The 24,345-nt window shown below is 36.9% G+C and overlaps 1 protein-coding gene across 2 annotated transcripts in view; it reads left to right on the top strand.

Moving 5' to 3' along the window:
- The window catches only part of LSAMP (limbic system associated membrane protein), a 2,140,464-nt gene that overhangs the window by 15,572 nt on the left and 2,100,547 nt on the right, over window positions 1-24,345 (top strand). The window lies entirely within an intron of this gene.

Genomic DNA, 24,345 nt, shown 5'->3' with positions numbered 1-24,345 from the left:
CCATCCATAGTAAGAAGCCAGTTTCACCTGAAAATGGCACGCTCTTTAAAAATCACTTACTACAGTAAAGAAGAAAGTATGATATGTACATTTCTAGGACAATATTTAGTTCAGAACTGAGTCAATATAGTATGTTGGCTATGGTAAAATATTTCAGAAGTGACAAAATTAGTGACTTCTCCAATTTGTATTTTAATACCTACATGTCCTAGTGGATAAAATTGGTGAATCTTGCTTCCTACAAAGGGTAGGAATATTAAGTATTATAGCTGTAAAACTTCAGAGAATCATATGTATTTAGGAGGTCCCATGAATAAATGCAATTTTTATTCAATATCCATGTATTGGCACTTCTCTCCTAAATTCAGTTTGTGATCCTTTTACCGTGAGAATGTTGCAAACAAGAATTTTCTATTATTCCAGCTAAAGAGACTGACTGATGTGTAACCTTTCCTTGCTTTTCCAAATAGAGATATGTTTGGTTGTTTACAGCACTGTCAATGTTTATTCAATTCTGCTGCTTAGATTCCACGTCTCCCAAGCCTCTGTCTTTAAAGGCTTTCCCTTCCAAGATCCTTGTAAACAAGGCTTGCCCGTCTGTCAACCCTGCATGTGCGCTCGCGTGCGCGCGCGCGCACACACACACACACACACACACACACACACACACACACACACAGAACTGGAAAAAAACCTCAAACCATCCTCTTCTGGCTTCAGTGGATTTTTGAAGGCTGATTTCATCCTCCTGGCTACGTAAGTCCCACTCCACATAATCTTAGATCTTCTACAGAAATCTTGCTGCTAGTCAGTTTCTCCACATGCCCTCACTTTCTGAGCTATGAGGGTTAGGGAAGCATGCCTCTCACAGAGGCTCTACTATCTTACAGACAAAGCATCAAAAAATTGGTACAGTCAGAATGTGGTGTCATGTAAAATAAAGTTGTGGTGTGTAAGACAACTCTTCCTTTTTTTTTGACTGGTTAATGAAAGCATGTATCTTGTGTGTTTGTGTGTTTGTGTGTATGTGTGTACGTGTGTATGTCCCCTGTGTCTATATGTATGTGTGTACCTTCATGAGTTGAGACCAGAAGAGGTGCTAAACACTTTAAAGATGAAGTACAGGCATTTGTAGAATTTGAGGACTGTTCTTGTATTTTCAGACTATAAGACACACCTGACCATAAGACACACCCGGGTTTTAGAGGAGTAAAACAAGAAAAACCGAAAACAGCAATCAGACCACAAGGTGCACCCGAATTTCCCCCTCCACCCCCCTTTGTGGTTAAAAAGTGTGTCTTATAGTCCAAAAAATACAGTAAATGGGTTCTGGGATCTAAATTATGGTCCTCATCATCGTGCGACATGTACGATAGCCCCACTTGCTTTGTAACAAATTTTGGCTGAGTTCACCTTGAGACTTCACTGTTTATTTCTTCTTGAGTAGAGATTTGTTTGTTTGTTTGTTTTGGCTTTTTGTTTATTTATTTGTGATTTTTAGGCAGAGTTTCTCTGTGTAGTCTTGGATGTCCTGGACTTGCTTCGTAGACCAGACTGGCCTTGAACTCACAGAGATCTGCCTGTTTCTGCCTCCCTGAGTGCTGGCATTAAAACGGTGCACCACCACTGCCAGCTTCTTTTTTAAGATGACATTTAATTCTCTATTCATTCTCACAGACTGAGATAGTGTCTTACAAATTTTTTACTTTTTAAAACTCATCTTCTCTTATATTCAACCACTTCTTTTTTTTTCGTCCCGTTATATAAAGTAGCCACATCTTAACTGTAAAATTATCTTACCTGTATTCTATAAGAACCAGGAGAGTGTTTTTGACAATTTTGATCACAAAAGCACTCTTTTTATTTCATAGAAGCCTTGTAAATTCTACTATATCCTGTACATCTCTTTTTTTTCGGCATTAGGTATATTGATAAATTCAAAGTAGAGTATATATTCAATAGCAAATGTGAAAGAATGCCATCAAAGAATGGTTCTTACTCCTTTTTCAATCCATATGCCCTATTTGGTATCTTGGTATCATCTAGCCTATAAGCCTGCTGTACTTTCCCTTACAACAGGAATTTGAGGTGCAGGTAACACCTGTGTTAGTAAGTACAGGTGTTGAACGCAATGGAAGTGTTCATTCTATAGGGCAGAGCATGTATCTGGTAACACAAAGAGTTTCTGGGCCATGGGCTCATTCAGATCCTCAGAATTCGTCAGACCTCAATATGGTGATGTTCCTGAGGACTTAAGGCACCAAATGACTTAAAATTTGTGTTTTTAACAACATAGGCAGTGCACGCCTTTAATCCCAGCACTCAGGAGGCAGAGGCAGGCAGATTGCTGTGTGTTTGAGGCAGCATGGTCTACAAAGTGAGACCAGGAAAGCCAACGCTGCACAGAGAGACCCTGTCTCAAAACAAACAAACAAACAAACAAACAACAAAACCAAAACAACAACAACAACAAAACATAGGCAAACAGTGGCTGTACTATGGTGAAATGTGGAATCAATTTACATCATATTTTATCACATTCCACTGGGTAGAAATGGAATGATATGGAATGTGCTCTAGGGTAAAACACATTTTGATAAATGAAAGTCTCTACCATAGCCTATTTTCCACATAGGTGTTTGGTGTTCCTAAGAAAGAATTTTATTTACAAGGTTACATTGTATATGTGTCTATACTGTGATGGAAATCTATAAAAATAAGCAAGTCTGTTATCCCACCAAAAGATAGACATTGCAGGTGGATAGAGGCGTTGATGGTCTCCACTAGAAAGAGACCACCTAGCCCGTTATTGACATGCACATTAATTTGGAACCCTTATAGTCCTTTGCCTTTCTGATACCTATTGGATTGATCTGATATATGTCACCATGCATCTTTAAACTAATTTTTAGTCATTGTTGTAAAATCTAAAAAGAAACAAACAAACAAAAACCCTCAACTTGCCTAAAGTATAAAAACTTGTGCAGCAATTAGGAGACTCAAGAATCTTGTGTTCATCAAAAAAGTATGTGGCCATTCTAGACAGGAGGGAGCCTCAATGTGGTAGCTGGATTTGAACTGGGGACCTTTGGAGGATCAGATGGTTCCTTAATCTCTGAGCCATCTCTCCAGTGCTGTGACCATTCTAACTATGAACCATTTTTGGTAAAATGCTATGAATTTAGGCTGGTGATTTCAATGTTTACTTCCAGTGTTAAACTACTCTAATGAAAATCATATCACAATGTTTGTAAACAAACATTTCCTGAGTGACAACTCTATCTCAAATATTCTAATAAATGCTAGACAGCACATTGGACAGACCTTTAACAGTGTGTAGAGAATGTGTGAAGAAAGTAAACATTATGAAATTATTATTAACCAAAGCAGACCCTAAATTTTTTTATAACTAAAAACTGATATATTAAGATAAAATTATAGAGAAATTGAGGTTTATTATTGAAAATATCAGAGCAATGATTTTATTTCTCTCTATAATTTACATATCTTCCTTTCCAATTGAAAGTCATTTACAACATAAGTCATTATTGTTTGGGAAATAGAAAGCAATTGCTCTTCTGCTTAGAATGCTGGTACATTGAATGATACTTAGGCAAATTTAAGAGTGCAGCAGTTCCCCTTCCTAAAAACCTACACTAAGTTAAATAAAAGAAGCTTAACTACGTCTTTGGTTGCTTTTAATGGTGTTCATGAAGAAGGAAATTTGGAAGATGAACAAATAGGGTTTGTAGGGGCTCATATTGTGTCACATTTTCTGCTTTATGTGATTGTTGATATGTTTTCAGAAGAATTTATAACTGCAATTGAAAACTGAATGGCTATTGATTAAATTTTAGTTTCAAAAACTAATTGACATATAAAGCTTTGTAAATCCTTTTAGAAGAGGATGAGTATAAATTAAAAACTAATTACACCACAGGCTTATAAAAACTCTAATTTGAGTTCCATGGTTATATACTTTTATATACTAGGGAGGGGTCCTTCTGTCTCCTTACCCCATATTTCTCCCACAAATTCTAAACATAAAACTTATTTGAATTGCTGATGTTTAATTTATATACATTGTCTTTTCTCAAAAGAAAGTGCAAATGTTTTTCAATACAGTAACATTTAAAAGTAAAAGAGAACAGAAGTGGGCTCTGTTAAAACAGCAGAAATGATTGCCTGTTATCTGTAGCCTCCATCCTAGATGTTAACAAGCCCTTTATCTTCGAAGACACTAAATATCTGGGGTCCAAGAAGTGACACCTATTAGTTAGACTGCTTTCCTTTTAACTTAAAGCAATCTGATAGATAAACCTCCAGGAATCCTAAAAAACTGGAACCTTAATTGACCAAATGAATGCCTGTCTCTCTTTTTAAGTGTAAATTGAAAAAAAAAGTGAGTTTGCTCACTTGAGGTGAGACATAACTTGGGAAAGGTATCACATTGAGACTCTGCTTGTCCTGTTACTGTGTCCTCATAAGCTCACCAAAACCCATCTACCGGCAGCAGGACAGCATGATTCTTCTAAAATCCACATCTGTCTTCAAATGATTCATCTCAAATTTATCTTCACCATCTCTTCAGAAACATCCCTGAAACCATATTTATTGTAAAGAGTTTTAAGTAACAATTAAAGATTTCCTGATACAGAGAACAATAATTTCGAACAGCATGACAACTGAGAAGGCGGCTAAGGAGTATGTGTTCTGAGACTTTCCCGTGTAAGTTCCTTTCAAATACTGATAGAGCCTATGTAGTATTTTAAAGCAATCTATGAAATGACAGTTTTGAATGTCATATGCCTATACTTCTTCAAATACTAAATATACTATAAGTTATAATTCATTTTCGATGGCAATATTAGAATTTAACATACTTCAAATAACAACAATTTAAATTCATTTCAAAGAACCAATTCAATTACAATTAAGTAACCTGGTAATATTTTCACAAAATCCATTAAATCATATTCTTTCATTAAAATAGTTTATACATTTTTAATACAAAATGAAAAACAGAAGGAAAGAGATAATAAAATAGCAGCAGAAACTAATTAACTGGAAACAAAAAGAGAGTTTATAAAATCTTTGGATAAAAATCAGTCCAATAAGCAACTGCCTTGCAGTTGCAATAAAAATGAAATATAAAGCATGCAAAATTAACAAATGATAAAGGAGCCATAACTACTGATAGTAAGATTTAGAACTATGTAAAAATTACCTGACAGAAACCTATTATCACATACTAAAAATCCTTGTAAGTTGTATAAGATATTTTGGGAAATTATAAATATTCACTTACAAATTAAGTAAATAGATACCGAGGAAATTAAAAATATGGTGATAAAGGGTTATTTCTTATAAATCTTTTTGTTCCTTGTGCTTAGAAACAAACTAGTTAAAATGCTAAGATAAATAAAATAAATTGCAAAGTCAGAGGACTGAGGATGGACCTCTGTTTAGCTAGTCTGTACAAAGCCCTGGCTTCAATCTGTGGCACTGTAAGATAGAGAAACAAAGAGTTACATGAGGACTATACTTAATAAAACTATGTTGCTGAAAATCATTACCACAGTAAATGTTAAGTAATATGAATGCAAAAATGACAAATGTGTGAGTAACATTTTATGTGTACTACCTCTATGTATCCACTCTATGCTTTCTATTTTTCAAACCATCATACTGATAGTAAATATATCACACACATATCTAAAACTTCAAAATAAAACAAGAATAAATCACATAACCCATTAATATATAAATCTGACCTATGTTACTATAAAGGCAAACCTATCCCAGGAATGCACAATTTAATATAGAAACTTTTCTTATACCTGTTATTAGTCAAAGTATAGAAGTCTGTGTTTAACTTACACTATGATGAATGGGGAAGTTAAGGCTGCTGACACACAACACAAAGTTACTTTTATTCATATGAAAGACAGAAAACTCAACACACTTGGCCACAACAAAGTCTCATTTTGATATTCAGTTAGTTATGAAATAAACATATTAGATTTCGAATCTTCAATTTATAATGTGGAAATAGTCTAAGTTAGTGATGAAAGCAATTCATGGTAGTACAAACAAACTCCTTAGTGAACTCAGTGCAACTGAACTGTGTGCTGAAAATGATTGATAATTGCATTTCATGGCCTGTTAATAGTCTAGAGAGGATACATATGTGTTCATAAGCAAACAATGTCATCATTCAACAATGTGTCCATATATCAGATTTTTTTAAACTTAGTTTAGAAATCTTCTATTTTCAACTGACTTAAAAATTAATAGTTGGTACAACTTTGCACTTTTATTTTAGAGTTAACTAAATAGATAACTGACAGCAACAAAACCTGATATATCTAAGTACACGATGCTAACATGCTATAATCATCTAACCCTTCCTTGCATTAGCTAATCTACTCCACAGAAGTGTTTCACAAAATAAACCTGGCAGCTCACCACTGGATACAACTTAGGAAACAGAGGACTCCATGGTTTGCATAAGACTGTATAAATATGAAATTCCTACATGATGTACCTCATATTGAAAGACAGGTGTTTTCATTTCAGGACCTATGCTCATAACCATGCAGTTTTCCTGTATGTTTATCTAATAATATTCAAATAATAGTAGTGCTAATAGTAGTAATAGTAGTGGTGCTAGCATAAAATCTGTGTCTGGATTGATGTGATAGAAAACCGTCATGTGATGTTGAACAATGAACTACTTCATGAAGGTAGCATTATAAACCAACAAGGAGAGAGAAGATTCTCGTGTTTGACAAGCACTGAAGGCTCATAGAGTGATGAGTTAAGAAAAATGAAGTTAATTCCTTTCTTTATGGCAAATTCACGTGAAATGGGAAAAGAGTTTAAACATCAAGGACCCTCATAAAATGAAGTTATTGCAAAATATTGAAATATTTAGACTTTATTTATTTTGTGTACTTATATGTGCATATATATGTAAGTGTGCTCATAAGACAAGCATGTGTGGAGATCAGAGAGGGACCAGTGAGAGTTGATTCTTTACTTCTACCATCTGGGACTATGAACCAAAATAGAGGCTTGGCTCTAGGCAGTTTTTCCTACAGAGTCATCTTACTGGCAGAAAGGATTAATATAATTTTAAAAGATTACAATAAAATACATTCATTTTGATAATAAAATATCCTCTCAAGATAAATATAAGTAAAATATCCCAATCTTGTGTATATGCAAACCTTATAATAGCATAGAAAACTGTATCTAGGTGATATATACACTATGAAATATAGATGGTTAATAATATAAATCTCAATTAGTCTCAGCTCAATAAAAGTACATTTCAACAATGTTAAGGATGAAACAGAGTAAGTTAGTGCTTTTCCTGTAGTATCATAGCTCAACCATGGAATTCAGAGCCATTAATTTATTTCCCCCAGTTTATTGTTGCATAAAGAGGCAAATTCCTTTTGTCTTATTGTACCAATGATATATAAACTCACGTTTTCCTTCCTGTTAGGCTTCTCTGTGGCCATACACCCTTTGCTATGTCAAGTTTGGATATTTTGGGTTCTAATTCTGTCAATGAGTTGGTATACAGGAGGAATCCTGCACTCATCACTGGGAAATGTCACTGCAATGCTACCTTTTTACTTTGGGCCAGAGTGTATAGTAGATCACCTCCTTTTTCCCACTGAATGGCGTGGGAATAGACTCGTTTTGCTAGTGCATTTTTGCAAGCTCCAGTGCTTAGTAGGATGACTTGGTGGCTGTAGCATGAGCGTGGGACAAGACGGGCTCTAGAGGACGTTTCAAAAAGGTATAGCAGACCGAGACAATTGCCACTCCCACTGATCTGCCCGTTATGTCACTAATAAGAATAAGGGACTAGAGGAGTTGATTTCAGAATTGATCTCCTTTGACAAATAGTTCTCAAAATGCAGTCTATAAGGAATTACATTAGCTGTACGTCCCTGGATCACAATAAGGAACTCTTCACCCATCCACAGCAAAGTCTTCTTGCTGGGGTTTTTGTGCAGATGAAGTCACGTCAGGTATCTAGGGAGAAAATTATTGTGTCTTTTTTTGTCCTTTCTTTTTCTTCCATTTCATAATCCTGCTGTCACTGAACACACTAATAGCTACATATAAGCAAAAAAGACCAGCAGAATTCTTTGTTTCTAAAGGAGTTTATTTGTACTATTTTTTTCCTCAAGAATCATATTACTAAGCTTTCTCCAAGTTTTACAAATTTCTCGTTGCCCTTTGTAATGCTTGCTCCCATCCTCCATCCCAAGAAGCAATGGATAATAAATTTTCTTTATCATCTTTTTAGAACCAAAGTGGGCACTTAAGTACTTAATTATTATTTATTTATTTTTCCTGGAATTTGTATGTCAGAAATTCATTACCACTGATCACATTACCCTGTGATGTGATGCTGACAAATCTGTTCTAGTCAAGATGTGATCCAGTTGCTGTAGAGTTAAACTGAACCTGTTAAACTGTCACTAAACTGCATGTTTATGAGTTAATGATCTATAATGTCTAGTTGTACCCTTACAATGTATGCATACCTTACGACTTTCTAATGCAGGGCTGTCAGATAGATGCTGAATTCACAATCATTTTTAACATGGTGCCTCCCACAAAGTTTCTCTTTGGCATGATTTCCTAAAGACTCAAGTGCCTCTAGGCTGGCTGTCAGTCCAGATGAGTGTGCAGCCTGCCTTGAGCGCCATGCTCTCCTGCATACCTCAGCAATGCATTTGTTCCTTGCACAGGATGATTGGCATACAGCAATACCTCAATGACTACAACTACGACCTCTGGATGCATTTACCATCTGTCGGACAGAGATAGTATTTCAGGATACCAGAATGTATTTATTAACTTCTGCAAGGTTCTTTCTTGATTTCCCAAGATGAATACTGAAAATATTGAATAAAACTGGTCTCTAGGTAGGGCTCTATCAATTTCACAACAACTGGATATGTTTTCTTTAGAAATGGACACTCTGTTAAAATACAGATTGATGCAGGATGTGATAATATGCTTTTAGCATAAAGATGAGGGTCTTCAAACAGCTTTCTGACTTGTTGCTTCCATTTTTAAAAAGGCCAAAGGATATTGTGTGGTTCTAGTCACAGTTAAATTGTGTTTTTTAGTCTTGTTGAAAATATTGATCAGAAAGAGTTGTTGTCAGTTTGTGGAGAACAACCGACGGTCTAGGCAATAGCCTTGGTTGTTTGAGAAAGTGGGACCCTTTGGCCAACAACTACATTAGATGTAGCCCAGTCCCACTACTGGAAGCTTCCTTTGGTGACATGACAAGTCCATATGGAGTCCTGTCTCTCCATTATTTGGTGATTTTACTTAGATCACATTCACATGTGTACGTATTTTATGTAGTTTCTACTGTATTAGCTTTCCATATTACCCCTCAATTGACCGTTAATTTTAGCTGCCTCTCCCCATATTCCCTCCCTCAGTTCCTCCTCCCCTCCTCTCCCTTCCTCTCCCTCCCCTCCCTCTATTTTCAAGATCAGCATCCATAACAAACTATTCTATGTTCCTTTGCTAATAAGCTCCATCTGTCCCATGGAGCATAGTATAGATGAGCTTTCAACCCTGTGTGTTAGTGTCTTTGGTCCAGGAAGGCACTCTGTACAATACCAACAGAGAAGCATGAGCACTAACTTAGGCACAAGCCTTTTATCTACATCAGGTAAATAAGTGAGCCTGAAAGATACTGCAAAATATGAGGCAATGGTGGCAGAGAGTGTGGGGGCGTAACCAACCAATATCTGATTTGATGTAAGGCCCACCCCACGAAATGAAATGCATACCCAAACTGGGTGACCAAGAACCTGAGCCTAGAACGCACAGGGACCTAGGGTAAACAAGCAAATATTACTGTTTTTAAAAATGTGGCAGCACTATGACTCCTACTAACATTCTGCTGTACTCGTATGGATCAGTGCTTTGCTCAGCCATCATCAAAGAAGTCTCTTCCTACGACAGATGGAAGCCAAAATCCTTCCCCAGAGGCCTCATAGAGACCTGAAGAAGAGGAGGGAAAAACAGTGTAAGATCCAGATGGGAAGAAAGACATCAAGAAAATGGTATATACTCACTTATATCTACATATTAGCCCAAGGGGCATGTCCCAAGAAAGCCTTCACTTACCAGGAAACTGAGACAGAGGGGAGGACATTCTAGTGGGATTCTAGATGAGAGAAGCATGGGAGAATGGCAAAGTAGAAGGATCCAGAGGGTCCTAGAAACCTACAAGTAGAACATTATGATAGGCAGATTTGGGCCCAGGGGTCCCGCTCAAACTAAGGCACCAGCCAAGGACAATACAGGCGGTAAACCTTAAACCCCTACCCAGATCTAGCCAATGGTCAGAACATACTCCACAGTAGAGTGGAAAGTGAGATATTACTTTCTCACATACTCTGGTGTCTCAACTTTGACCATGTCCCCTGGAGGGGGAGACCTGGTGTCACTCAGAGGAAGGACAGCAGGTTACCAAGAAGAGACTTGATACCCTATGAGCATATACAGGGGGAAGAAATCCCCCTCAGTCACAGTCATAGGGGAGGGGAATAAGGGGAAAATGGAAGAGAGGGAAGAATGGGAGGATACAAGGGATGGGATAACCATTGAGATGTAACAAGAATAAATTAATTAAGGAAAAAACAAAACAAAACCCTCTAAATGAGCGTGTTAAAGGCTGACACAAATTCACAGAGACTGAGGCCGTATGCACAGGGTCTGCACAGGTTTTCACCAGGACCTTTACATATACATTTTGGCTTCTAGTTCCGTGTTTTAATGGAATTCCTGGGTGTGTGAACCAATGGGTCTCTGGTTCTTCAGCCTCTCCTTTCCTTCCGTTTCTTTCTTTCTTTTTTTTTTTTTTTCCTTTTATTTTCTTTTTTGTTCAATTATGACGTGGTCAGCTTTTCTTTTTCTATTATCCCTTAAAAGCCTGTTTGTTTTCTAATGAGTAACAAAAAGGGAGTGGATCTGGATGGAGGGGGGGAGTGAGAAGGAATGGGGAAGAATAGAGAAAAGGGAACCTATAATCAAGGCATATTATGTGAGAAAAATCCTTCTATTTTCAATAAAACAGAAAAAAAAGAATTGTGCAAAAAATATTATTCAAAATGTCAACATTAGTTGTAGCAAGGACCACAGGAATTTTCCTGTTTTTTTTTTTTCTCTCAGTAGAGGGTAAAGGATAAATTCACCTTGGAACACCTTACAGTCTACCTTCTCTTTTTCAAACATCTTGACAGAGCAGTTCCTAGGAGTTTTTCATCTCTGATCTTCCCCGTGCTTCCTACAGATATAAGGTACTGGTCAAGGTTTTCCCTTTAAAGCAGCACCCCATGGTTTTCCAGACTACATCAGGTTGACCTTGGTAGGAGGAGCCTTCAAGCACAGCTTTTGACTGTGCCTTTAAGTATCTGGTTGATGTTAAGGTGGTAAAATATGTCAATCTAAAGCAAACCTGTGTTCTTTGTATTAAAATTCAGAATTTAACATGACTGCTTTGGTGAATATCTGTGCACATTAACAATGGATTTTAACATTCATTTTCAAAAAGTGGATTGTATGGGCATATTCCTGACATTTCTGAGAATTTTAAACAGCCGCTTTTCAATTTTATTTAGCCTTAAGGATATGATTGCATTACAGACAACTCAGACATTACTGCCTAAAGCTAATTCAGAAAGTTCCGGGCATCATCAACTGAAAAAGCAAGTGGAAGATATGAACTTATAGTGACTGGATGTGGAAAGTAAGCATCCACCATGGATGTTTGCATTGAACAGGTGTTTACATGGACGTGTAAAGTTCATTACAAGAAATGAAATACAGAGATAGAGCATAGCAGGCAGCATTAGAGAGGAGCCTTCTAAATTGAAGGCTGAAATGCACTGGCCAATAAAGCTGTATATATGGAATATTTTAGTATATGCTCTCTTTTGGTGATGAGGTTACCCCACTTTTCTGAATATTAGGACTATCTTTGGAGAGAAACCACATTAAAAATGTGAGAGTCCAGTAGTCTTTTAGGCTAATTGGACAGTCGATATGAAACATTTTGATTCATGATATTAAGACATTTTACGTAGTTTCATATAGGACAAAGTTTATAGCAAATAACAAAGAGATAGAGGAATTAATTATTCCTTTATCACCCGGGAGAGTGTTCTTTGTTTGTGGTTTTGAAACACCAGTGCAGTTTGGAAATATTAGTAGAAAAATGGATTTTCTTGGGTTGTATTCATTATCATCTCTGCCCACATGTTGCAGGACACATTAATAAACACCAGACTCTAATTTACACATCATCAGGTATAATATGCTGGGTAAAACTAATGAATTCCTAAGCCTTCATATCCAGGAAGTCTACATCCTAGTACTTACATTTTCTATGAAAGTTCTATTAAACACGTGATACAAGTAAAAATAAAACAAATGTCAGAAGCCTTCCAGCCCAAGAGGAAGGCACCCATGTACTATTTTATCAGAGTCCTGTGGATTTCCTGTTGAGAATGCAGGAGAGTTGGAATTTTCAATCTATGACTGTCATTTCACACATATGAAACAGAAGGCAATGTACTTAATGAAAGATAAAAGGGAAAGAAAGGAGGCATGTACTTTAAGAAGATGCTTCCAAATTATAAAGGTTTTAATTAATTTTCAACAGTGAATATTTTTCAAAAGTACTCTTACTACTTGGCATGACACTCACAATCCAAAAGCCTAACTGTTTCACAGTCTGCTAAGGCTTTGTTTTCAACATTAGAATGTAAGATTGGAGCCTCTCATCTCATGGAATTAGTTGTTGAGGCATAGATTTCAACCTTTCCAAAGAAATAGGTTAAAGTTACAATTCTTGTTTTCCCAACACACTAAGGAGGAGTGGACGAAGGTAAACCGAGCAATACAGAAAGATATAAGGATGACTATAGCCCCTCCCCATCCCGGTTACCCCACGTCAGGTATGTCTCTGGTTAAAATCTTCCTACAACAGTGCTTCCCAACCCTGAGTAGATTGAGGAGGCATTTCCTTCTGTTTCTGAGAAACACGTGTTAACAGCAGAGGAGGAGAGAAAGGATGCTTTCAGATGAGACCCCGAGAATATGCTCTCTGCTGTTTTTCTGAATTAACCTAGAGTTATCAAGGGATTCTTCCACAGGCTTTCAATTGCCTGGGCTTTGCCCATGACCCTGCCATGTAGGAAAGAGATTAAAAACGTGGGAGATAACTGGCCTTGGGCAATAGATGCTTTCTTTTCATGTAAACACTTCTGCAAAGATGCCTCATGATGTTTGACTGGAGTCATCTCCTACATATTTGAGTTTATGAGACAAACTCTCCTTTGAGAAACTCCACTAGGTTGCATTATGAGAACACGAATGAGCTTTGAGTTCTCTCTCTCTCCCTCTCTCTCTCTCTCTCTCTCTCTCTCTCTCTCTTTCACTCTCTCTCTTCCTCTCCCTCTCCCCCCCACTCTCTACTGAAGTGTCCCCTCAACGGTAGTTGTGAAAACAGCACTGCTTAATATTTTCTTTGATAGAATGTTCCAAGGGGAGCCCTGGGTGCATATTGCTTGGCTTTGTTTTCTTTCAAACCCTTAGGCAAGGAGCCATTTGCTTTAGTATTTAGGTAAGACCATGCTAAATGTGAAATGCAAAAAGAAATCCCAGTCTGTCAATTCAAATAAACTTCACCAAGAGGAAATATTGGAATACTTTAATATTTCTCAAGGCATTTAAGCGAGGCACATATGCTCTAGTGGCACTTTACGTTTCCTTCATTCTCAGGAGAAATATGCGATCTGTGAATTATGTCCAGAGGAATGAGCCAAGTCTCTGTCCAAAAAAAAAGAAAAAAAATCTTAGGAAATGGAGGAAATATGCATGAACAACGGATGCAGGGCATGAGAAGGCTGTTTCTATGTCGTACTGATCAACCTGGTTTAGGCCCACTCTTCTCTTGTAGCTTGCTGTAGTTATGTTCCATTGCCTATGTTCTTCCTTTTGCTTAGGCTGTTCCCACAATTTTATGGTGACTTCTAGACACCTGGTGAGGGGCATTCTCTTTACATGAGAAAGCCTTCCCTGACCCAGTCAAATTTTCTTTCAGTTCATAATACTTCTTTGCTGTCCTCAGTGATCTTGGGCTATTTGGGGCTTTTATATTGATCGCTGTGTCTCTTGGTTTGCTGCCTATACCTATATCGGACTGTGAGCTTCCTGCAGACAACGGGCACTTCACCAATGAACGGATAATGATGTTGAGTATTTTTTTATATGGATTTTGTTTGCTTGCCCATCTTGAGGACGTTTGACTATATGTTCAGTTTTCCATCTTGATTATGAAAAAACACTCAATAATTATTCATTTAATAAAACAGTAAATGAATAAAGTCATGTATGTGCTGACATTAATTGTCAGTCTCCCTCTTCTGCCCTTTTCCCACAGGAATATAAACTTTTAACTGCATCCAGGCCCTCTAGCATTGACACAGCCATCAGGATGATGAACTCCCACCTGGGCTTACCTTTCCTGAGCTTGACAAGGCATTCCTTGTCAGCAGACAGTTATAGGAGGGGGCTGGTATTAAGAAGCCACACCCTGCTCTGCTGAGCTGTTGGCTATTGATACATTCTTGGAGCTGGGCGTTGACTCTTTCCAGTTGAATACCCACTGCAGAGCCCATGAGGCTCTAGTGGATATCTCTAAACATATGTCCACTAGTACAGGGTTGGCTAAACTTGGTAGGCAACAAAACAACAACAACAATAACAACAACAGAAACAAACAACAGTAGTAGGCATGAATATGGAGACAGACTTGTAAAATGGAGGGGTAGATAGGAGTAGTAGAGAGGAGGGAGAGGTTGGAGGCCTTGGGAGTGCTCAGACTGCCTTATGTACAGGAATGAAATTGTGAAATAACAAATTTCATTAATAAAGGATTAAAATAAGCTGAAGAAAATCTGTTTGTGAGGTGCTTAGACCTTCATGTTTTCTCTCATCATTTCATTGTACAGATATTGTCACATTAATCTCTTCATTAGCAAAATTTTCATATCAGTGGATCCAGACCTTAGCATAGGAACACTTATGAATGATAGTAATAACAAAAGGAAGGATTATCTGGATTATTTTTCTGTACCTATGAAGATGACATGTTTTAATTTATTATGATATTATGTCAATTGGCATTTGAAAGTAAAAAAATTTAAGGGCTTCAAGTGGTTATAGCTTATGTAATTCACTGGGCTAAGATAGAGAGTTCTGGCACCTTACACTGACTTTTTGAGCCTTTCTAGCTCAAACCAGACAGTTAGCCTATTTCTTGCAAATTATCTTTCCCTTGTGAGGCAAAATTAATGCTTGTACACAGGGCTGCGAATGAGCTATTTCAACAGAAGATGTTTCAGAAATGCGAAGTGTTATTGTTACAATTTGTGCTTATGTAGACTACATCTTTACTTTCCGTGCTGGGCCATGATTGTTCAGGGATGGCTAAACCTCAGACTGAAAGTTTAGATAATGAGATGAGAGATTTTCACAGTTTCTTGAATCTGAGAACCTCAAAATATTCAGTCCCCATGCAAATATGAATTGGTTAGCAAACATACATCCAGATACAATGTCACCTGATTTCAACAGGCTTAATAGGCAGATGGTGAGGACAGAACTGACTATTCTGTTCTCTCTCTTTCTCTTTCTTTGCCTACCTGGTGTGCAAGCTGGAAAGGAAAGGAGAGTCTCTAGTGTATAAAAAGTTTGAACATGCAAAATAAAATTACAAGCTAAATCCCCTTAAGTCAAGTTTATTTTAAAATTAAACATGTTTTATTTCTAAACATGAATAGTGAAGGATGACTTTTTCTTTTCCAGTACTCTTAAAGCACCTGCTGTCTTTATCACTCACCGTTTATCATGACACTTACTCATATCCCTTTGGTTTTTTAAATATATATTTTATTAATTTATTCATATTACATCTCAGTTGTTATCCCATCCCTTGTATCCTCCCATTCCTCCATCCCTCCCATTTCCCCTTACTCCCCTCCCCTATGACTGTGGCTGAGGGGAACTTCCTCCCCCTGTATACGTTTACACTATGGAATACTACTTAGCTATTAAAAACAAGGAATTCCCCTTGGATATGATATATGGTATATGTCCTTTACCATATAATAAATGCATCTCATTATCCAGTCTGTATTGGACTCATGTTGGGTTAACCACATATAATTGTTATATAACATGAAAGGGAAGCATGGAGACACTATGCCAAACAATAGTATAGCTGGCTTTCCATATCAAATTCATTTGGGAGTTGCCATTCAAACAAAACTTTCATATGTGTTATTTTCCATTACTGCGTCTCACTCTGCAGGATTTCTGATAAAAACATACTTTTCAAAGAATGAATGGCATCACACCTACTCAATCATTTTAGACAAAGCTAATGCTTCTAGCTTGGCACACTTTATTCTTTCAAGAGAGTATGTTAGAATTCAGGATAAACCTGTGTATTGTTTACCATAACTTTGTACTTCTACACTAAATTGTAAAACACTAAAGATACATTTTATTTTTTCTTAATCAGAAAAAAAATGCCTTTATTATTAATGTGTGGGTGCTACCTCCGCCCTACCTCAGGAAAATTGTATGAATAATAATGTATGAATCTAAGGCTGGGAACCCCCAAATGTACATTAATGTCTCCTTTTAATTGGGTTGTATGTAAGCATCTATCGAATCAACTAATTACCCACATGGATATTTGGAATGGAAAGCCCACATTTGTCAGCTCATAGAGGAATCACAATAATTATAGGGGAACCCCACTATGTATCAGAGATCAGCCATTTCTGCAGGCTGTTTGAAGAAACTCTTAGTATAGGAGGTTAATAGGTATTACTGGTAGAATGGCATTTTATGGTCAGTGTATTCAGAACAATTCTGGGCTTAGGACTAAGCTGACTATTAAAGAGTTTGACTCTGGGGCATCATGAAGCCTGTGATACAGCAATGTGCAGCTTACATCTTCACAAGCATCACTTACTACACAGTGATTTCAAAACCATTTAAATCACAGGAAAAAATTTCAAAGCATACAGCGGCGTTGGTGTTTCTTTGAATATACTTTAAGAAATACTTAATAGATTCATTGCTAATTATCTCTTTCTAGATATACTGGCATTTTTGCTTTAATATTCATTGAAACAGGACTCTATTCACATACAACAGAGTTTCTGTTATAGAAGGTGGAATGTCTTTAATATATCTTTAGAGTGTGTCAACACTTTATTACAAAACAAAAATCTCATACAACTACAAACAAGATATTAAGCCAATGTAAGCATGATTCTTAAAGTAAGAAGGAAATGCATTTTCTTTAAATTAAGCAACCATAATCGAGTTTTTCCTTTTACAATGTAAATGATCATTTACCTCCAGTCATTTTTATTTGTTGACAATACTGCTATTATCCTTAAAACAGGTGTTGTTGGCATTCATTGTCATGGAATTCTAGGGGACAGGAGTTAATAATTTGATGCCAATTTATTTTTCCCTATATAAAGTACAAAATTTTTAGTGCTCTTAATTCTCTCATCCCTGGTTCTGTAGAATTCCATAGAATCTCACCAAGGGCCTGATTTCAGCTCTATGGAACTACATCTCTAAATTAAATCAGTGTTTGTCACAGCTTACATCCTGAAATATTTAGATTTGAGTGAGAAAAGTCCCACATCAGCCCATTGTCACTCTTTGTCATATAACTTAAATGAGGGCTGTGAAACTAGTTTTCCCCCTGAGAAGTAAATCCAAACTGCCTTTTCTAAGAAGAATAATCTTTGACTGAAAAGGCAGAACAAACATGTGCTGTTGACCTATTATGTGATCACCGTATATAATGACAACAATACTATCTAGTCTTTAAAATTATGGACAAAAATCAAACTTGCATCCTGACCCAAACGTTAGAAAATGTCATGTGTTTCAGAATTCGGATACTCTTTGTTATAAGGGCTTTCAGGCAAAATGTATAAGCAGTGTTTTATAATCTACTCCTTTCATTGAAACTACTTCTTAATCACAGTTGAATAGAGAGTGAGGTCTGACTTTCACATGAACTCTGGTCCCTCATATTTGACCATGTCCCCTGAATGGGGAGACCTGGTGGCATTCAGAGGAAGGACAGCAGGTTACCAAGAAGAGACTTGATACCCTATGAGCATATACAGGGGGAGGTAATCCCCCTCAGGAACAGTCATAGGGGAGGGGAATAAGGGGAAAATGGGAGGGAGGGAAGAATGGGAGGATAGAAGGAATGGGATAACCATTGAGATGTAGCAAGAATAAATTAATAAAAAAATTAAAAAAAATATTCCCTAAAATATAACAAAATAAAATAAAATAAAAATCTTTAAGTTAATTAAAAAAAATAAAATTGAGATTATGCTATAATTACAATATTTATCATTTCCCTCTCCTGCTTTCAAGCTATACCATATAAACTTCCCTCCTCTCCTTCTGATTCCTAAAGATAACTTGTTCAGACCATTAATGTTAATTGAGGGTGCATTTTCAGAGGTGACTGTTTGGTACACGACAACCACTCATGCTTGCTTCTGAAAACCTAGATAATGACCCCATGCTATTGAAGGCATAGTTATTATAGGAGAATCTATAACTTCTAATTGGTTAACACTATGTAAACATATGTTCTTATATGAACAGATAAGCATAGCATTCACCTCTCATGAGGAAACTTCACTTTACAACAGTGGAGAACACGCAGAAAACCACAACCAGTTAAAATAGGGAATTGTGATACCTAATACCAGTACATCGAAAAGACACTGCTGAAGCTGAGGCTCAGGGAACACTGTGGAAGAAGCTGTGGAAACACTGTAAGAGCAAGAGGACCAGGGATTTTGCTGTGAAATTATATCTCTTAAAAACATCAACAGCTACAACTGTAAAGATTTCTGGCCCCGTTGATAGTGTCAGATATGAGTTCTATCTCCTGAGTGGAGCTTAATACTAATTTTTAAAAGTCATTGGTTAGGGGAAGAGAGGAGGCTTCTTACTTCTGAGGACTAGGGGAGGGTATGACGGAGAGAGAGAGTGGGCCTGGGAGGCAATGAGGGAGGGGGCTAAAATTAGAATGGAAAGTGAACAAATTTTAAAAAATCATTGGTTAGTCCCATAACATTACTGCCATTTTTGCACCAGTGGTCACATCTTGCTAGGGTGCTCATTATTGTGACTTGCAGGGTTCACATCTGCATGAAACTGATGTTTAATTATTTTTTGTACTCTGGTTGTATCTATAGCACTTGCCAGCACTATGGAATATGCTAGCAAGGACTAAGCTTACAGCTGAGATTTCTTCTGTGACTCAAGTATGGCATATCTTCAGCAATAGGATCTTTTAAGGTTTGTAAGGTAGTCAGCAGTATTGCCAATAGCTTACAGTGTTTTGGGGGGCATCTGTGGGATGCTGTATCCAACAACTTAAAAGGGGATAACTGATTCCTGGGACTGGGTCTGTATAGATGGCTCATCAGATAAGAACACATGCTTTTCTAATTGGGAACCGGAACCCATATGGCACCTCACAGCCATGTGTAACTCATGATCCAATGGGCACATGCTTTCTTCTGGGTTTTTGATGGCATCAGAAATGAAGATAATATATGTACATAAAGACAAAAAACAGAGAAAGAAAAAAGAGAACAGGAAAGAAAAAGAAAAAGAAAGAAAATATTATACAATTGTTTGAGTGACTGTATTTCTTGGTTTGTTTTGGGAGGGGTCTATGCAGTGGACTTTAGGCTGAGCATAGGCAATGTTCAGAAGCCTTAGAAGACAGTCCCAAAGACCCATAAACTTCAGTTTGGCCATTTAACAACTTCCAGTTTATTCTAAAATAACTGTACTTATAAATCTTACCAAAGACCAAAAGATGAAATATATGACTATACTTACTTGTAGGAGTAGAAACTGAAAGTGTTCAAAGAAGTTGTCCATTAATACATCGAGCACAGGGAGTGTTATGGAAGAGTTGGGGAATAAAAGGAACTAGAGGGGTCAGGAGCTCCACAAGGAGACCAAAGGGTCCAACAAACTTGGGCAGAGGAGAGAGTACTGCAGAGATGGATGCAGCAACCAAGGACCATGCATGGTGGTGACTTAGACCTTCTCAGATACAGTGGAGAGGCAGGACAGTCACCTTGTAGGCTCCAAAATATGGGGAACAGGGACTACTTCTGACCCGGACTCTGCTGGCTCCCACATGTTGATAACATCCCCCTGGTGGGGTGGCCTTGCCAGGCCACAGAGAAAGAGGATACAGGCAGTCCAAATGAGACTTGATAGGCTGAGATCAGGTGTTAGGGGAGAAGGGCTCCACTTTCTGAGGACTAGGGGAGGGAGGGAGGGTGGGATCAGGAGGCAAAAAGGGAGGGGGCTACAGTGGGACATGAAGTGAACAAATTAAAAATAAAAATAAAAACAAAGGATAATATAGATGACTATACTTACTTGTATCATAGAAATTGAAAATATTCAAAGTGGTTATCCATTAGCATTGTTCATTTTCCATTTCCTCTCTTTATATAATTCCTCTCTATTTACACTTCTCTGGGGGCTGGTAGTTCAGTATCAAAGTACAGGCAGGATTGCTTTGTTTTGTGATTGTTTCTTGTAATTTGCAGGTAGCCACCTTGTCTTTCCCTTTGTCATCATGTGATTCTTCTGTGTGTATACGTGGTGTCTCTCATCTTATGAGAATTCTAGTTCTGTTGGATTAAGTCCAATCATATTTGACCTTATTTAATCTGTAAAGGTCTAATGTCCAAATACAGTCAGAGCAGAGATTAGAGTGTCAGCATATGAATTAGTGAGCACAATTCAGTTCATAAAAATGAAAAATGTGAAGGGCATTTATAATACAAGAAAAACCAAGTTCATTCTTTCCACTCAGGTTTGTTTTCCAAAGTTAAAACAAATCACAACCTTGGAAACAAAGCTAGAGTGAAGTAGATTCCTTTATAGATGTCTCTGTGTGAGGTATGCAGATGACAGCCAATAAAGTTTCAAAGACTTAAGCTCATTGGAGTTGAATTTTCATCAATGGATGACTAATATAGAAAGTACTTATAAGGTGGGCAGTTTTTGTGATTCTTGGCATGTCTTTAATACATATGAGTTGAATTTAGATAGCTTAAAATAAAAATAAGGCCCATAATGATAGCACACAGTTCATAATAACTGTTTCTACTTTCTGAGTCAGGAACATATGGAATCTAGGGCCCTTATTCTTTTCTTCCATCACTACTATGAATAGTATAAGCAGAAATGAGGCTATTGCTTAGCCGGATGAAAATCTGTTTCTAGTTCTAAAGAGCTTGGTTGCAGAAATCTGTCTTGACTCACATCTTTTCACTTTCATAGTTATCTGTCTTTTCTGTATTGAACCCCTTTTGGCTTTTCAATGTTTGTTCTTAGGTTCTCTATACACTCATGCCCTTTTATCTAGGCAATGTCGGTACAGCTTTATCTTTGTTCATAAAGGAATTAATTCCTTTAAGTAATTCTTTACCTAGACATCCATGGAGCATCAGTAGAAAACCTTGTTCTTCATTGTCCATATTTTCCTACCTGAGGTATTCCTTTAAGATTACATCACCTGTTTATGCTGCTTTCTACTCCTTTCAGGCCAAGATCCCATGGACCTAATGCTTTCCCTTGTATTGCTGACCTTAGAGCAAAACTCAATAATTTTTTTTTATGAACACTGAGAGATTGAATGCATGTTTGGAAGAGATTTATAATGTATTACTTATGAGAGTAAGGTTTCTTCAATCCCATGTGTTTCTCTCTAACTTCATTGGAGAATATCTAATTTTATTTCTGTGACCTAGAAATATTTTTCTAATTTTTTGTGCTCCTAACCACCTCCTCCCATTTAGTCCCTTTCTGTCTTTCACTAGAAAAAATAACTGATATCTATGGAATAAAATTAAAAATATTGTGTAATATAATAGGGCAAAGCAAAACCAAACAAAGTAGAAGCGTACAGTACAAAACAGATAGAAGGAAAAGAACTCCCCAAAAGTGCTAAGAAACAGATATAAATGCAGAGACTAGAAATATTAAACTCCATGCTACACTCCTAAAATGGTCTCTGTCTTCCTCACACTTTCCAGTTTACTTTTTAAATATTTTTAATTTTATGGACATAGGTCTTTACTATGATCATTTTCTCAGTGTATCAACTGTCTTCCACTGTTTGTAGTTTTCTTTCCAAGCTCAGGTGTTTAGACCATCTAGAGTATGGTATCTTTTTCTTTCTTTCTTTCTTCTTTTTTTTTTAATATGGTATCTTTAATAATGCTGGTTTCTTTGCACTTTATGGTCTACCCAATCTATATGATCCTATTCCTGTTGTCTACTTTTACATACATACTATCACTTCATATTTATAATCTCTAAAAGAAAGACAAGTGAAGGGCTAGCTAGTTTGTGCATTTAAGTTGGGCAGAATGATCTCAGCAAGGTTGTATCATTGCTGAAGCAAATACTGGGAGTACATCAACCATTAGCACAAGTATTTCACTCTTGTTTCCAGACTTTCTCTCTATGACAGAGATTTCAAAACTACATATTTAAAACAAATATCCTTTCAAAAGTTGATTCTAGAAATATGAAGATTAAAATCAGACATTCTTCCCCAAATTCAATCTTTAGAACCCAGAGTTCAATATGCTTAGTTTCCTTGGGACATTTGAAGTTTTTGTGCCTCTAGGGTAACAAGAGTTGAATGGCAGAAATGTCTTCTGGATATAATGTTTTCAATAGACCTCAAGTAGATTCATATATATATATATATATATATATATATATATATATATATATATATATGGATTATACAACACTTGTTTTGGCAGAGAGAAAGAATAACACAAAGTACAGAGAGATGGAAGTGCTTCTGAATAAAAAAGTAAAAACAGTTTGGTTTCTTAGGGATTGGCCCTGGAACCTCTCTTATTTAACATTTTCATAAATGATTTGGAAGAGAGAATGCATGGTGAATTATCCAAGTTTGCAGATGACACCAAGCTCTTCCAGGTAGTGAAATGCCAAGCAGATGGAGATAAACTACAGGGAGGACTTGCCAGCCTGCATGAGTGGGCAGAAAAGTGGTAGATGATATTTGGTGTGGGCAATAAAAGGTAATTCACTTAGGGATAAAATAATAAAAGCATTGCTTACCAAAAAAGTATATTGAGTTATCCTGTATTCTCATAAAAACTGGACAGTATTAGAAGCCATTCTTTTTGATGATAACCCTTCTGTGTACTGAGGAATCAAGAAGGGATCTAAAATACACAGACAGAAACATTTATCTTGAATTAGCAGATGCATCATAACACGGGTTATTTAGTCTATTTGTCAAATAATGCTAATTGATCATGTGTTGTCAGGCTCTCTTCTGGGTACTGCAATCTAGCTGAGGCATCTCACAGACAAAGACAAATGGGTACCTGTGAAATATTTAGAGAAGCCTTACAACGACTGACTAAAAATCAGGTAGTAACTATCAAAGCTGAAAAGAAGTAACAAACATTTACAGAACCTTTGTACGTGAAAGTGTTCCTTCTCATTCGATGCTATAAATGCCTCTGAGGCATACACGTAGAGTTCTTTTTTTCAATAGGATACAGATGAGAGGCTTTGTTTATGATTTTTTGAATGACAATCAAAAGCTTATAAAATACTAGAGGGTAAAGAGTAAAACACAGCTTTTGTTGATTCAAAGTTTGGTACCTTTCCAGTGGACCATCAAAGTATTAATTATCAAGAGGCAAAGAGAAGGATCTTGTTATGTTCAAAGGTGGAAATAGTAGAAAGGTAACAGGTACAGCACATGCCAGCAGAGATGGCAGTATCTCCTCTGTGGTTTTGGTATCTGCTCACTTGTTTTAAAAATTAGTATGTAACTTTGAAGAATCATGATTAAGTGTTAAGAGGTGCCCATATATAGTTAGGTCCAATATAAGAGTGGAGAGTAATGAAAGAAGCCAAAAGAACACATAGAGCATATAACCCAGAGCACCCAATCAAAACCAGTTATCAATTAACATTCTAGGCAAGCACTTTGTGTGCAGATTGTGTGGGACTATTGACACTGTGCATTTGACCATAGATGAGCCATACAAGGGATGATCATATCAGGGAACAATAATATCAGAAAAACTTAGCAATTAAGTTAGGTATTCAAGGGTCTAC

Source organism: Acomys minous (assembly GCF_964271855.1).
Source record: "Acomys minous genome assembly, chromosome: 11".
Lineage (NCBI taxonomy): Eukaryota > Metazoa > Chordata > Mammalia > Rodentia > Muridae > Acomys > Acomys minous.
The sequence above is the reverse complement of the archived record's forward strand: the minus strand, read 5'-3'. Positions and strand labels throughout refer to the sequence as shown.